Consider the following 16,869-nt stretch of genomic DNA (forward strand, 5'->3'; position numbering starts at 1 on the left):
CTTTCCCACTGGCTGTGCAGCACAGCCCTGCTCTGGAGGTCATCTGGGGCTGAGGGCTGCGTCCAGCAGCTCCTTTGTGCAAATGGCTGTCACAGGTTCACACCCTTCCCCATCAAATTCACACATACAGGCTCGGGCTCCAGCACTGCTCGGTGCTGCGCTGTCTCCCACTGCCTCCGTTAACAGCTTCCCTGCAAAAATCCAGTAGCACTAGTTGCCCCAGCCTTTAACAGCGTGCTGCTTCCTACAGAAGGATTCTTGGAAGCTGGAAATCATTAAACTAGCTGAAGATTCAGTTCCTGCCAGCTCCGGATAAAGTCTTTATTATCAGATTAAGCATAGGAACTGTTTGTTTTGCTTCAATGCTAATTCTCCTTTCATTTAGCAGGGTGTTATGCATCAAATTGCACTTAAAATTGTAAGCATACTTGTGAGCGTGCGTGCGTTCCTTATGGGACTCGCATGTGACATGTAGAAATGAAATTACTCCTAAAAATATTTGTAATTCTGACACGTAGGGAATTATCAAGTGAGTTAGGGAAGACAGACATTAGCACTAGTGGTGTAAAATGGATGAGGGGCTGACTAGGAAGAAGACAAGACATTGGACTGAAAGATGAATTGTTGTGATTTAAATTTTGGTAGACTTTCTGAATAAGGAGAAGTGAGATTATTTTATTTGATAGTAATGAAATGGGGACACAAGTACAAGTTGGTTAAAGAAGAATGCAGATGGCACAGGTTGTAAGTCGGGGTTGTCATACAGGAAAGTCCAATAATCCTGAAAATTGTGTAAACTACGATGGGTAAAATGTAGTGGGAGAAAGTGCAATCCACTGGTCCTTAATCATGGTCTTGACTAATATTATTTTTCTGATCTGAAATAGAAGTGAAAGAGGGTTTCATTGGTCATAAAATGCAAATAAACATTACCAGCCAGGAACGCTCACCAAAAAACAGGCACAAACAAGGGGCATGTCACTGGAGCAGGAAAGGTCCTGGAATGACCTCATCTGAAACAGGTTTTTCATCCTCCTAAAGCTGAATTAGGATGAATTGGAACAGGTGCAGGGGAGACCAGGAAACCAAAGAGCCTCTTTTAACAAGGAGAGACTATAAAAGCTTAGTGGGCTTTGCGTAGCGAACAAATGGAAAGAGGGGAAGTGACAGTTGTCTGCAATATACACATCAGCAGAGAGGGAAACACTGAGAAAATAGAAGAGTTGTTGAAGGTAAAGAGCAATGTCAGCCAAGGAACAATTACATACACATTTACCATGAACAACTGAGGCAAGATAACAGATGAAGGTTTGGAACCACCCAAGGTTCCAGTAACTTTGCAATATTAAAAGTGGAGAAGTTAATGATGTATACAGGACCTATGTATTTATGTCATACAGAACACATACTCTTTCCCAGTTCTTCCTCAGTTTCGACTTCCCACCATCTTCTCACTGCCATGATCCACAGGGAAATCTCCAGATCCTGAGCATCTCCCAGTGACTCTTGCCAGTCTTCTGGATAGACTTATACTGCAAATGTGACCCTGGCCTACCTGTAGTATCCCAGGGCTGTGCACCTTTATTTCCAGTCCAACATTTGCTCAGGTGGAACCCAACTCTCTTCACCTTTTCAAGTTCCTCATTTTATTTTTATAAAAACAGCTTTATTTTGCTCCTGAAAAATAAATTTAGTGTGAAGTCAGGGAAACCATAAGAAAATTACACTGGGAAGAGGAGAGGAAAATAAATAAGAAATGGAGTTCTGATGCTTCCTCTACTCATGCATTGGAGTTGATCTCTTGGTGTCAACTGCAACATATAAAGCTTCTTCACTCTCCCAATTTTTCCCATATGTGCCCTACACCCACCAAAAGAACTTTCTTGCCCAGCCAGAGGGAGAAAGATGGCAAGAAGACAAAGCCCTCAGAAATGTAATGTAATGTAATCTAATCTAATCTAATCTAATCTTTTAAATTCACTCTGCTTTAAACAGGAGCTGTTCTAGATTACCTTCTTCACAGTGATTCTTCTAAAGATTTTATGAATATATCGTAGAATCATTAAAACTCTCCCAAATGAAATCTGAAGATTTATCACCATTTCACATCCATGCCAGGAAAGGAATCATGCTAGTGAATTATCAGGCAAAAGGGAAATAATTTATATAAACCTGGTAGGACATAAACCAGTTTTGTGCATAAAAGAATCACTTTTTGTGCCAAATCCTGGAAGACTCCCATGTGGGGGAGAGGCATCAGTACCAACAGGATATGCAATGGAGTATGGAAACGAGCAAACATCATAGGTGAGCAAAGACAGGGATTAGGGTATTTTGAAAAAAAAATAGTGAATGATATGAACTAAGATGTAGCTCAGCATGGACAAATTTACCATTACAAATTAGCTAGCAAGATTGTTTTCAGTATCACTGCTCATTCATTTAAAACTAGTCTCCTTTAACACTCCTCCCACTATCCATAATTGTACTCAGAGGAACAATTAATAATGTTCACTGATAGTTACTTACCCACATTTGAAAAGGATTTTTTTAATGTTAAGAATAACAGTAAAGAAAGAAAGAGGGGAAAAAAACCCAGACCCACCCACAACAGATGTTTATTTTCATTGTTTTAAAGCCATTATTAATTTCTAAGGAACAAGATATAGCCTCACCCAGTTTTATGAATAAATAGACAAATGTAATATAAAGCATCTTTTACACCTAGTTAAATGGACAAATTTGAGGTTGTACATTACTGCCTGGGTAGGAAGACTCTGTAGATACAGCTTTCTCTGTCCTGAGCTCTAAGACACATGCAGCATTTTTCCAGAGTCACTGTTCTGAACTCCTTGGCATTTCAACAACCTAAAAGAGACTGTGGAAGGAAGAAGCAATCTAAGAAAAAGGTTTGACTTCCAAAAGTTTAACTTAACCTTCAAATCAAATAAGTAAGTTACTCCTAAGGAAGGAAAACAAACAAACAAAACCCACAACCCCCCAGAAAAACCACAGATGTCCTTTGTGCATCTGCTTTCACTGAGTTTCTTTCCTGTGGGACCTGAGGGTCACCAAGAGTACCAGATTAGACAGGAGACTTCCTCCTGTCTTCTTTCTCTCTGATCCTCTTTCTTTTTCCAGACAGTGTTCTTACCCCTTCCCTCTGGATTTCCCTCCTTTCCCCCGTGTCCATGAACACCACTCCTGTTGAAATAGTAACTCGCTTCCTTCTCAGAAAAGCCTCATGTAGAATCCTTTAAAAACACTGGCCTTACCAGCTGGAGATCTCCTTTTCCAGTAAAAGAAAGCCTTTAAAAGTCTTTGCTGGCCTTTTCATTACCGAACATGGCCTACGTTCTGAACTGAAATATTTCTGCAGTATAGCTAGTGAGAGGCAAGGTCCTGCGACAGAAGGTGTAGCATGAATCCACATTCCTAACAGGTCATGAAGAAGCATCTTCTGTGTCAGTAAAGGAAAAACTCTGAGGCACACGGTGGGAGGGTAAATCTGCAATTGTGATGATACATCAGCCAAAGCCTTGATGCTGCTGATGGGGACAATGACAGAAAAATGACTTCCAGAAACAGATAAAAGATTGTGTTTGCTCATGTTTCATAACCCACTTCCAGAGAGTGGAGGAGGTCACTATTTCTAGCAATCCTGACATAGTGATTCCTCCCAAATGACTTTATTTAAGCTTTGCTCAAGGGACCAGGAATTAGTGCAAGATCCTTGACTGGTTAGCAAACTATCACCTCTTTATATTGATTCCATCCCTCATGATTATTTACTTCTCCTTACAGATTGCATAAGACAAAAGATTATTAACGCAAGAGTATGTAGTCTCATTTTGAACTAGTACAAGCATGATTCCAGTTCAAAGAGGCAAAGGCACATAGTTGGCCAAGAGATTTAGGTTGGGCAGTTATATTTACTTCTCATACATATGCTTGGACTTTACAATTCAACTAATAATACCAATCACATTAAACTAGGGCTTTTTCAGGAGGCATGAAGAAATTACTTGAAACTTATTCTGAATTTAGGTCCAGGGCATGTACAAAAGTGTTTTAATAAAATGTTATGTACATTCAAAGTACCAACCTAAGAATTACTATGTTTCTCCATAGCATAATTATGTCTTCATACCTGGATCTAGACATATGTATTTCCAAAACCCATTAAATCAAAATGTATCCATTTTGCTTTCATTATAAGTATAAAGCTATATTTGTTCTTCCAAGTTGTCCACATATTTCACAGAAATCTCAGCAACTAAGGTGTTTTCACTTCTAATTATAGAAATTGCCCATATTGACATTTTGCTGAGAACATGAGAAAGAATCTATGAACCTATGGCACTAGCCAGCCACACAGAGATGCAAATTATAGAACCAGTGAAAAGACTTTTAATGTATAACCATATAAATGAATGTAATTGCCAGCCTCCTTATTTCATAATAAAAGTGGTACTTTCGTAATTACTCTTTTGAGGTCTAGGAAGAATCAGCTTCTGCTGCATTAAGTTATTAGAGGATACTCATCCAAAGAGTCTTGTTCCTTGCATGTTTTCTTTGCAGAACTAAGTGAAGAAAGAAATATAAAGTGTGATTGAGAAAGTGCACTATTAAGACAGAAAAAATCCTTCTTCCATTTCGAGGCAGACCAATAGCAATAACAATTAAGATCAGTCTTAATCTTTCATTACATGCTGCCACTTATATAGCATGCCCCAACCCCAGTTTTAGCTTATTCATATAAACACTGGAACATATTGCATCTTTAATTCAAGCATTTTTTTTCCAGACTGTAACTATGTCCTTTTCTCTTTGCCTCTTCCTCCTCATCCCTACATTGTTTGTACAAGGGAGAACAAGACAACGGAAGAGCATTACTCTTCAGAGCTGCGCCTTTGCCAAAAGGCTATGCTTTCTAAGGCCATGCTTAATTCTCTAGGGTTATATCTATATTTATAATACTGAATTGCTTCTGCAAGAGACTGAGAATGCTAACTCACACATTTACATCTGTTTCACCCCAAAATAAACTTTTAATACAGTATTTACAAAATGGAATACAGAGCAGAAGAAACACATTAAGAGATCTGTGGGAAAGTTATCCAACCCATCTGTGGTTCCCAATTGTAAGCACTGAGACTACAGCAGGTGTTTCCCACCGTCTTCAGAGATCGCATCCAGAGCCTTCCAATGTAAAGTTTGGTGGTAAGTATATGTAACAGCTTAAGCAGAGACAATGTGAGACCTGAAAGTCCTCTGGGTTTTTTGTGGATCACCAGAAGACAGCAAAGAAGTCATACTTCAGGAGAACAACTATCAGCTGCTTCTGGAGAAAGCTGGTAAAGTTAGCTATAATTTGACAAGAAGAAAGGAAGATGCACAAATACTTCAGTTGTTTGACTGTTATTTAACACAATCCCCCCCAAAAAAACCTCAAAAACAAGCTGGTGACACCCAGAAAAGTAATTGGCTTAAGAAATATTAAGTAGAAAATATTTTTCCCATTTGTCATTTCATTATTATGACTCAGCATAGAGATGTATTGGTGATAAAATGTAGATAGAAATGAGGATTTCAAATTTTATCTTCAAAAATAAACAAAAATATTGCTACTGGCAATGATATGATCTTTGAAGGAAACACTGCTTTTTAAAAGGTTATAGTCAGAAAGTGTCATATTAGTCTTATTTCTGTACATGAAAGGTGTCTGAGGAGGATAAAATTCCAGTATTTTTGGCTACTAGGAAAGCCCTTTTACTGAACTGCAGGTGAGCTACACTGCTGCAGGTATTTGTAGAGTAGGCATGTTATTCAGTATGTGTGGAAAACACATATATGCAATAATAATATGAGAGAGATGTCTTGCTGACAAAAGGGAGGCCTTTCATGTCACTTTATACATATAAACTAACCTAGAAAGATCTGACCTCAGAACCGCAACACATTTTAAAAATGCGCGTTGGGATCAGCATCACAAAGCCCAGTTGACTGAGTGTTATGACATCATCTTGATGACATTTCTCTGTCTGTCTGCTTGTAAGTAATGTGATAACTGTGGAGCGGCTGGCACCACAGCACCCCGGCAGCAAAAACTCCTCTGTGCTTCTCGGCAGATCGAATAAGCAGCCAGCTGGTCACACCAGTCAACACTGCGCTGCCCAGCTATAAACTGAATGTTTTCCCTAGTCATCTTCCCAATTAGGCATATTTACTGATAAATCACTGGGTGATTTATTGGTTAAGCAGGAAAAAAGAAGAGGGAAATAAAGGGAAGAAGAGAGAGGTGAAGCCTCTATTGTGTGGCAGAGAATAGCCCAAGTGAGCTCCCTTGCTGTAAGGAGAACGGGAGCTAAGTATGGGAAATGGATAACAGAGACTGACATAAATTCCTGGGGCAAGCAGAAAAGAGAAAGGGGACTGAATAGGAAGGGGCAGTGAAGAAAAAGATGGAAAAGGATTTGTGGCACAATAATTATTTGCAAGATTGAAGATAGGCTGGTTTCCAGGAGTCCGTAGAACAGAAAGGAGAAAAGAAAGCCAGCTTGCAATGTTTGTGAGTGGAGAAGCAAGAAGAAACAATGGAAAGACAGTAAGTACATCCTGTAAAAGCACTAATGCATGGGTACAATCCTCCAGGATACAGAATCCCCGTTCTTGAAATTTAGTACGTCTGTGATCAAAAAGAAAGAGGAAAGTTGAAGAGTTTATGTTAATTTAAATGAAATTAAGGTAGCTGGTACTATGAACAAGATTTGGCAGAGTATGCATTTTTGTCCTGCACTGAAATTTCATTTATTTACTGGCAAAGCTTCAATGGCTTGAACAGTGACACAAAATACAACCTCAGCAAGTTCAAGGATGAAATCCCAGGCTGATATCCAGGGGAACCCAGACAAGCTGGAGAAGTGGGCTGACGGGAACCTCGTGAAGTTCCACAGGGGCAGTGCAAAGCCTTGCGCTTGGAGAGGAACAATCTCCCAGCACCAGGACTTGCTAGGGGCCAGCTGGCTGCTGTGCATAGGAGGACTCAGAGATCCTGGTGGACAGTGAACAGGACACGAGGCAGTGGTGTGCCCTTGCTGTGACACACACTGAGCTGCAGCAGCAAGAGTGTAGCCGGCAGGTTGATGGGAATGATAATTTCTATGTCTTCAGTACTTGGGCAGCTGCTTCCGGAGTCCAATTTTGAGCCTGCTAGTACAAGAAAGACATTGAACAGGTGTTGTGAGTGCCAGCAGGACAGTCAGAGGGCTGGAGCGCACGGCAGGCAAGGAGAAACTGGGAGCACTGGATTTGTTCAGCCAGGAGCACAGGCTAAGACATGCCTGGTTTAATTCTGCTTCACATCAGTGCCTGCATGCAGAATCACATAATCACAGAATGGTTTGGGTTGAAAGGGACATCTGGATATCATCTAGTCCAACCCACATACTAAAGCAGTTTCACCCAGAGCAGATCGCACAGGAAAGTGTCCAGGTGGGTTTTGAATGTCTCAGAGAAGGAGACTCCACAACCTCTCAGGGCAGCCTGTTCCAGTGCTTTGGCACCCTCAAAGTAAAGTTTTTCCCCATGTTCAGATGGAACTTCCTGTGCTTCAGTCTGTGCCCATTGCTCCTCATCCTGTCATTGGGTACCACTGAAAGGAGTCTGGTCACATCCTCTTGACACCCACCCTTGAGAACATTGATGAGATCCCCTCCCAGGCTTCTCTTCTGCAGGCTGAACAGACCCAGCTCTCTCAGTCTCTCCTCATAAGAAAGGTGCTCCAGATCCCTCATCATCTTTGTAGCCCACCACTGGACTCCTTCCAGTAATTCCTTGTCAGATTGCACCATTCCTTGTCCAATCGCACCATTTCACAGAGCAGTTTTAGAATGATTGTTTTGTGCCTTGTACAAATAGTAATATAACATCCATTCTATTTTAATTAGGAATTTGTGGAAAATAATACAACAAAAAAGAAGCTGCAGAAAGCACCATATTGTTTTGCAGCTGATTGCGCATAGCACGCCTGGCAGTGTGCGAAAGACATTCACACAGTGCTTCTCATTGAGCATGCCATAGTTGGTGTGACATGTCACAGCCAAGAAGCCGGCTTGTCATATGCCTTGCACTTCACTGAAATTCATGCCAGGCTATGGAAAACATGGGAGGCATGAATGGAAACCTATCAACAGCCACATCTTTTTGTGCCAAAATAAAAAGAACAGCATACTGAATTAAATTATGTTGTTGTTATGACACAATTCCTATTTTTTTCCACAGTTTCTGTTGTCAAAGAGCAGAATCTGATACTTACAGACTAGGAGTAGATAGGTCTATAAAATATCTTTCTGCCCAGATTTATTCTATTTTTATTGGTACTTATCTACAAGATCCTAGAGCTGCTATGGCATACTCTTCTCCACCACTTACATTATTTAAAAGCCCACAGGAACAAAAATCTCCTCTGAAACAAGAAAAAAATGCAAATTTTGTCAGTAATTTTGTCATGTTCTTAGGTAAAGGTTTTTATATGTGGGTGAACTAGAAAAAAAACCCCAAGTAAACACATCTAGGTGAATGTTAAAAATGTGTTGGCACTCTTGGCTGGAACGCTGGCTAAAACACTTGCCATATTTCAGCATATGTTCCTGTCTACCCACTTTGCAATGCAGTGCAGCTACAACACATAATTGTGAGCTCATTGGGATACTTTCTGAATGCCATCCAGTCACTTTTGTCAACTGCATTGTTTTGCCTTCTACTTTTCAATTCCTTCCAAAGCCCTGGAAAATATTTGCTTCTGCACACGCTCACACTCATACACACACACAAGTTGCCCATGTTTAGTTGCCAGAACCAACAGGCTGGTTTCATTGAATATAAAGCAGGCTGAGTTGAACAAACAAAGCATGCTCAAGAAATATACTACTAGATGGGCAGAGGACCCCATTAGGTTTGACATAACAGCTTATATCACTACAGTAGTGGAGATGCTAATGCAAGATAAGCCAGAAACATGTGTTTCCATATAAAGATCTCATCTTCAAAAATCTACCCATGAGATGGGTCAGCCAGACTGGTGCATAGTGCAAGGAGCTCATAAAGTGTTCCAACAAGTCTGGTTCATCTGCTTGCTTGTTCAAAAAAATCCAACAAGTCTGTATTTGCTGCTCCAGTACAGTTTGCAACCTGCAGTGACCTGTGCAAAGGGAAACACACATTTTCAGACCAGGTATAAGTAAGCAAGAAAACATCACCAAGAGAAAGACTGATGGTGAAAGGGCCCCCAAACTTCCCTCCAAAATTTAAAGGAAGAAAAAAAGACTAAACTCTAGAACAGAGCTTGCTGCTAGAGACTGTAATTGCACAAGTTAAGCAGTGAGATAGATAACCATTGAGACAGACTGGTGAAATATACTAATGGTCTTACAAAGTACACACACACAGAAAAGCACAAAGAGGAACCTTGTCCACAAGAAGACCTGACTCTGGATACATAACACTGAGCCATAGATAATTTTGGAAATGTGAGAGGGGTTTTGGGCTGTGGCCAGTGTAATTATGCTTATGGAAACTGACTTAGCTTCTGTTATGGCAAAGGCTGAGCCATTTCCCTCCCCAGGTGCAACCTGGAGCATATTCCAAATGGAATAACTGTAAATAACAAAGTTATTTGTATGCTCTAACTAAGTGTCCATATAGTGATGGAAAAAAATAGAATCAAATAATGAATTCCAGCAAACACTAACAGGATAGATGGATTGTACAGAGAGTCCCAGAGCAAGAAGTAGATGGGAAAGGTTTCTGCAGGTAATACTGCCCTGTGCCCTGTCCATCTGGGCTCTTTGGCAAGATTTCACATCCTAGTTTAAGATTATGTGAATGTTCCACATATTAGCTCCACCAGTTTCAGCTGGGGAAGCTTGATATTTTTTATGCAACTGACAGACCAGTCAGCAAAAGTCGGAAGCTGAGACAAGGAGATGTTCAACAGCTTGTCTTCTTCTGACTAGTTATAACCACGCATTGCTACGATGCTTATTTACCCCTCACAAACTTTTCTCTGTGCATGCATAAATGGACTTAATTTACTCCTTTTCCTGTCACACCAGGTATTATTGAATCACCTTGCTGACAGGGAAGTACGTGCACTTAAAGTGATAATGTCTATCCAGGTAACAAGTTTCAGAAGATATCTTCTATTCAACAGCTCAGTCACAGTAAATATTGACAAGTGAAGAGGTTACTCACTTGAACAAGCATATCATGAACTGGACCTTACAATTCTATAATATGAAGATACAAATGCAAGTATTAAGAAATGAATTCACTGTTTAACTTGAAGCTTTATGTGGAGTGTTGCCTAAATGTTTCTGTGAGGCTGTTCCAGGCAAATCTGAATCACGGGACTTCATTTCCTGATTAAAGACATTTCAATACAACAATTAAAAAGAAAAAAAAAAGGAGAACTCTAGTGTAGTGTTGATTTTTGTTCTGACATTTAGAAAATTACAGAGCAAGAGGATATCAGAAACATTTAAAAATGGCCAGCCCTTCAGTCAGATCCTGAGACAATTGAACACCCTCCTTCCAGCACAAATGACAGAGAATAACGAGGACAGCCAAGCTCAGCAAAGTAGCATGAGCAGCAGATTTTGTCAGGTTTCCATGACTATTGGCTAGCACTGCTTTTATTAAATTTAACTAATATAATTTTAATTGTTTTATACTATTATATGTTAACCATCAAAAGTTCAAATTAACTGGAATATAAACCAACAGAAAACAAAATTCAGTGTAACTCAGATCATGTCCATGGGTAAAAGGTCACAATTAGGGTCCAACAAGAAGTTGCTCTTATAAAGAAATGCCAGGCAAGATTCTGTGCATTAGACCTTCAATCCACATCACCTCTAAGAGGAGGAGGAGATGCTTGTGTCCACAGCAAATATTTTGATTTTTGTTTTTTAAGGCTATAGGAAGCACCTATAGAAACTCTGATTGTAAGTGTTCAAAATATTTTATGGGACTTCTTGCAGGAGCCTTGAAGTAGTCTGTCATAGAAAACGGTATAACAATGTAATTATTTGCACGGTTAATTAACAACGTCCCATATTCTCATTAACCAGTCATAGCAGAATTACTTCTTTAAAAACAAAAGACATGTTCCATATCCTGAGCTTTATTCAGATTACACTGACTCTGCACCTTTTTCAGAACTTTTCAGTGGTGGAAGTTATAGCAAAGTGCTCTAAGACATTAGGCATGGAAAGTATTGTTTCTACATGCGCATCACCTTTCCTAACAGACACAATGAAATCAGTATTTCATTTATAGGTCTTACACACTACTGGGCAACAAAACAACTTTCATCTGTTTATTCAGGGGTCAGTAGCATTTGTTTAGCTATAAATTTGGGTATGCTGCAGACACTGATGCCATCTGTTGCTCAGTGGTATCTGTCAAGAAAAATTATTCCTTTATTATACTCTTTCTCCAATAGAGATTTATTACACAGACAATGCAGAACACTGTGGGAGCTCTTAAATTAGCACTTAATGGCTGGCAGCCTGCAGCATTAAGAAAAAAAAATCACTGTTCCCTGAAAGAAGCCAACTTTAATGGGAATGTCTTTGTTTTTTAATTCAGCGGAGAAATTATCATAACCATGAAGGATGATTGAGACATCACATACAGAAAGAAAAGCGATATGTAGACTGAAACAGATAATCGGACAGGTTATCACTAGTAGGTAGAACAACTTGTCCTGCAGTTCTGATCTCATGATTATTGAAACCAGCAACCAATTTGGTACGTATCAGTGAGAAATTTCCATCTATAGCTCCTCTTACCTTGTGATAGGATTCTTTGGGACTTCAGGAATGCCATTACAGATCCTAGCTGGACTTTTCTCAGCCTATAGAAGCAAAAGCACTACTATACAGAGGCTTTGCATGCATAAACATGCTTTTTATGTAGAAATTGATACAAATTCATTACTGTCAACGTTTATTTAAACACAAGATCTTATAGCTCAAGAACAAACTGCATTTGTTTCAATGCTTCTTTAGTTACTCCTGCTGGACTAGAGGGATCTGCACTGTCTGTCAGCTCAGGCCTGCTGTGAGTGGCAAGTGGTGGCAGAAACGTGAATGTCGAGGAATGGGCTCCACCGTGTGGACTATGGAAAATGAACATCACAAATCCAGCAAGAACATCCTTCACTTCATTTTTCAGTTAAAAAGTTTGCATTGTCTATGGGGTAAAGGTAGGATGGATAGTGAGAATGTCAGTTGAAGAAAAAAAAAAATACTGGGAAGAATTGGAATAATTAAAAATCTTAATCCAGTAAAGGTTTGACATCACCATCATACAGGTCTGAGGGAACTGGCCCATGGTCTCACTGGTCCTGCTCAGCAGGGAAGCTGGTCTAACTTCAGGAAGGAGTTTTGAGTTCTTCAACAATTCTCTGACAAATGTACAAGATACTAATAACAGTAAATAGTGCCAGTGTGCTACTCAAATTCAGCAAAAGCGTATTTTTCCCTAACACTTACCACATTCTCTGCATACCAGTGGCATGGCAGAATTAGAAAAGTGGGAGTTAATGTAGATCTCTGGCCTGGAGAATTAATGGCACAATCAGTGAGACTTACTTCAAGAATTGCCGTGGAGACACGGTGTAAGCGCTCCTGCTTGTGCTAAGTCCAGCTGTGGTTCAGTAGTGCAACCAGTTCTCCTGCAGACCTGATGGCATCACCACTCCTGACCTTCCTGTGGGATTTTTCCTACAAAGGCAGGATGCTGTCTCCAAGCAGATCTTTGTTAAACAGAGTTCTTAACAGAAATGTTGCCATTCATTATGCCAATCTTTTCAGTTTTCAGAAGCAGAGACAATTCTTTCAGCTTCAGGTTTGCTCTACTGTCCTACTTAATTTATCAACTCACTTAATGATCATTTTCATTCTCATATATGTTCCTATCAATCCCTCTTCATTTACACCCATGTTATTCACAGTCATCCTTCTTGAAAGTGAGGTCTTCATTTAGACCGTGGACTTAGGTTATCCTTGCTTCATCTTGATTGTGTAGAACCTGCATTTCTTTCTTCTTCATCTTCCTTTTTGATGGCTTATTTTCCATCTACTATGTATTTTTTTCAAAAGTAAAATTCAACATGACTGCTGACAAAGTTCACTTTACTTGTCTGATCTCTGACATCAAAGATACACTTTCCCTGGCTAATGATTTGCCTTTTCATTTCTTACTGCCACTTACTCACAATAGCCTTTTTGGTCATTATTCACCAGTAAGTGCAGTGTTCCTTTTGTGTGGTTTGCAATGTAAGTTTCAGAGGGTTTAGAAGCTTTTCCTTTAAAGAACACCAAGTGGTTTCCTCATTTAAGTGCATGGACTTGTTATTTACACAAATACTGAATATTTGCCTTTTTGAAATTAAAAGCTTTGAAAATACAATTTTACTTGTTCTTCTTTTAATTTGAATGGAAGCAACTTCCAATAATCAATGCAATTTCAGGAACAAGCACGCTTGTCCACTGAAATCCAAACTACAGTTGCATAACATGCCATCTCCTGTTGGATTCATGGTTCACTGATAAAGAGATCTGACATTTATTACACACAGGATTAAGTAGATTCTACACATTCTTGCAAGTATTTTGCTGTCTGGTTCAAATATAGGAAGTTCAAATTTTCTATAATACTCTGTTGGTGTTTATTTTCCTAGAAATATCACAAAGTCTCCATCTGTATTCAAATCTGTTTCTGTGTTTCAATAACATAAACATATCCTCACAGATAACCCTGGATTGGTCCATTTCATTTTGTTGCACATTTTTGCAGATCAACATGTACAGCAGCCCTAGATTGAAGATACTTTAAAAAGTATGTTCTTAAAGAAAAGGTAAGTCCAATTTGATGTTTAATTCATTGTTACCTGTATATTAGCTGTACTCTTTTGGAGGGGGGTGGAAATGTTAAAATACATTCTATCAAATTCTTGGGTTTGGAAATAAAATGATTTCTGAATTCATGCTTTGTGCTGCAATATTGACAAAGATACATTGAGGTGAAAGGCAGATAGATGAAGCAGAACACATGTTATATAGCTGCTTGCTCTGCAGAGGCATGGGGAAAAAATGCCTCAGGAAGAAGTAGGTATTGTTTTATTTTGCTAAACAGACAATATGAACATAGGTTAACTCTGATTACTCAGCAGAAGAACACCAGCAAGCATATCCAGGGTAGTCTTTCTTTGAGGTATAGTAAAAATAATATAACCATGTGCACTGGTCTTCACTGGGATAGAGTTAATGTTCTTCACAGTAGCTCATATGGCACTGTGTTTTGGATTTGTGCTGGAAACAGTGTTGGTAGTACAGGGACGTTGGCTCGGCATTGGTTGGTTGGTGATGATCAACTGTTTTCATTTGCATCACTTGTCTTTCTTGGGTTTCATTGCTGTTATTTTCCTTTTCATTACAATAATAATGTCAATCATTAAACTGTTCTTATCTGAACCCATGAGTTTTCTCACTTTTACCCTTCCAATTCTCCTCCCCATCCTGCTGGGGGACGATGAGCAAACGGCTGCGTGGTGCTTAGTTGCCGGCTGGGTTTAAAGCACGACACCACAGCTGGTTGTACACCTGAGGTCATACCAGGAATTCTCAGTTCAGTTATGAATTTACACCCAACTGAAAGATGGCCACAGCTGGTGGGAAACTTGTTTCAGTTAATGAAAAAAGCTTTGAACCATAGGAATAAGCTTTCATTTTCACATAATCCTCGTGAAGTGTCGGAAGTTGGGAGGGTTTCTGTCTGTGAAAACCTAACAGGTGGTAATCCATTTCAATCATTTGCCTGCCCTGATGAAATTAATATATGCATTATATATATTAATCAAGGATTTAGTGTACCACACTGATTAGGGTAATTTTTACTTTTTGGGTTTTTTTTTTAATTCATGAGTGCCCAGAGGCTTTTTTCTCTATTTCAGATGGATGAGACAGCAGAATTAGAGTCCACATAAAATATTCTTAGTTTGTTACCAAGGTAATCAATACTGAGCTACACTATTCAACAAAGGGAGAAATGTAATGGAACAAAACTATGTATGCTTTATTCTTCAAGAGAAAAACGAAAGTTTAAAGCACATTTGCAATGAGATTGATGCTTTTGTGTAGTAGTAGTTTGTAGACAGAATGGAATCAGACCAAATGCCATGATGGAATATTACAGCTTTCAGACTGTATTTTCCCTTGGGCTGACATATAAAGCACGTTTGGTGTTGGAACCCAAACTATGTCAGTAGTTGATAAACTTCTGCCTATTCTGTCTTTCAAAAGAAGTAGAGGAAACATGCAAATAAAGCAAAGCACACTCTGATTTTGTGGGCAATTAAGATACTATTTCACTTTAACAAGTTTAATTTCTGTGCTTAAAAAGTATATTGTATTAAAATCACGTGTATCAAAGAAAACAGTAGCAAATTTTTCTGATAAGCTCTTGTTACTTCATTCATCACTCAGCATTAGAAATAAAACCAGAAAACAATTTTTTATGTAACTCAATTTATTGGTTCTCTGAGGACACAAACCCTGTTATTTCAATTGCAGGCAACTAATCCCGTTTCATTGTCCCAATAACAAGAGATGAAAATATCACAGTCAATGGCTTTTAGGTGGAAAGACTCAAACTCTTATCTCAGTTATTTGTGTTGAAATTTTCTCAACACCAAGATAAACTGCATACGGATATGAGAGGAACTTTTACATGTAAGACATAGTACAGTAGAAAAAAATGCTGCTTATGAGCTTTCTGTAGAAACATTTTTCTGTGTCGAGAAGATGTGCAGATTCAGAAGTTTAAAGACCATCTAAGAGACTCTCAAAATCAATACTGTTGCAAGTGCTGCACTTGTAATATCAAAAGCTGATCTGCTGATAAGATTAAGCCAATGCCAAAACATTTGTAAACAGGATTCAATCAAAACTTTAGTTTCTGCTGACAATAACTTGGTTTTTAAAATGGAACTGCTTTATACTAAGCAAAATGCTCTTCTAAGAAACTGAAACAATAATTATCAATGGAGATTTGGCAATTCTTTGAATATTTCTAAATTAATACAAACGATCAAACTCTTCCTTCAGTTTAATTCCTGAATTGTCGCTGAATTGTGCTGGTAATAACAGCAGAATTTGTCCAGTGTTGCCAATTCATCACTTCCCTGTTGTATCACCATTTTTCTAGTAAAGGTGAAGAGTGAAATAGTGAAGGAGAACTGGAAAATGCCTGTTCTAGCTATTTGTAATCCTGCTTTTTTCAGACTTCGAAATATCCCTTATAAATGTTGCTGTAAATGTGCTTGTAGCAACATCTCCAGAAGAATGCTCTCCGTCACCTACTGATCACTTAGAGGAATACAGAGAATCCAGAAGCTTCATTTGCAGGAGGCTTTGAGTAACACCTGTGACCATCCAGTCTCCTGTATGTACGATACTGAACAATCACCCTGATGGGGAATATAACATAGCAGATCTTCACTCACATACTCTGCATGTGGGTTCAGAATAGATGGTACTTGATGAAGGATATGGGAAGATCATAGAATAGTTCGGGTTGGAAGGGACCTTCAAAGCTCACCTAGTCTAACAGTCTTGCAAAGCAGAGACATCTTCAACTAGATCAGGTTGCTCAGAGGCCCATTCAGCCTGGCCTTGAACATCTCCAGAGATGGGGCATCCACCACGTCTATGGGCAACCTGTGTCAGTGTTTCACCACCCTCAGTGTAAAAAATTTCTTCCTCACATCTAGCCTGAATTTCCCCTCCTTTAGTTTAAAAC

Source organism: Nesoenas mayeri (genome assembly GCF_963082525.1).
Source record: "Nesoenas mayeri genome assembly, chromosome: 2".
Lineage (NCBI taxonomy): Eukaryota > Metazoa > Chordata > Aves > Columbiformes > Columbidae > Nesoenas > Nesoenas mayeri.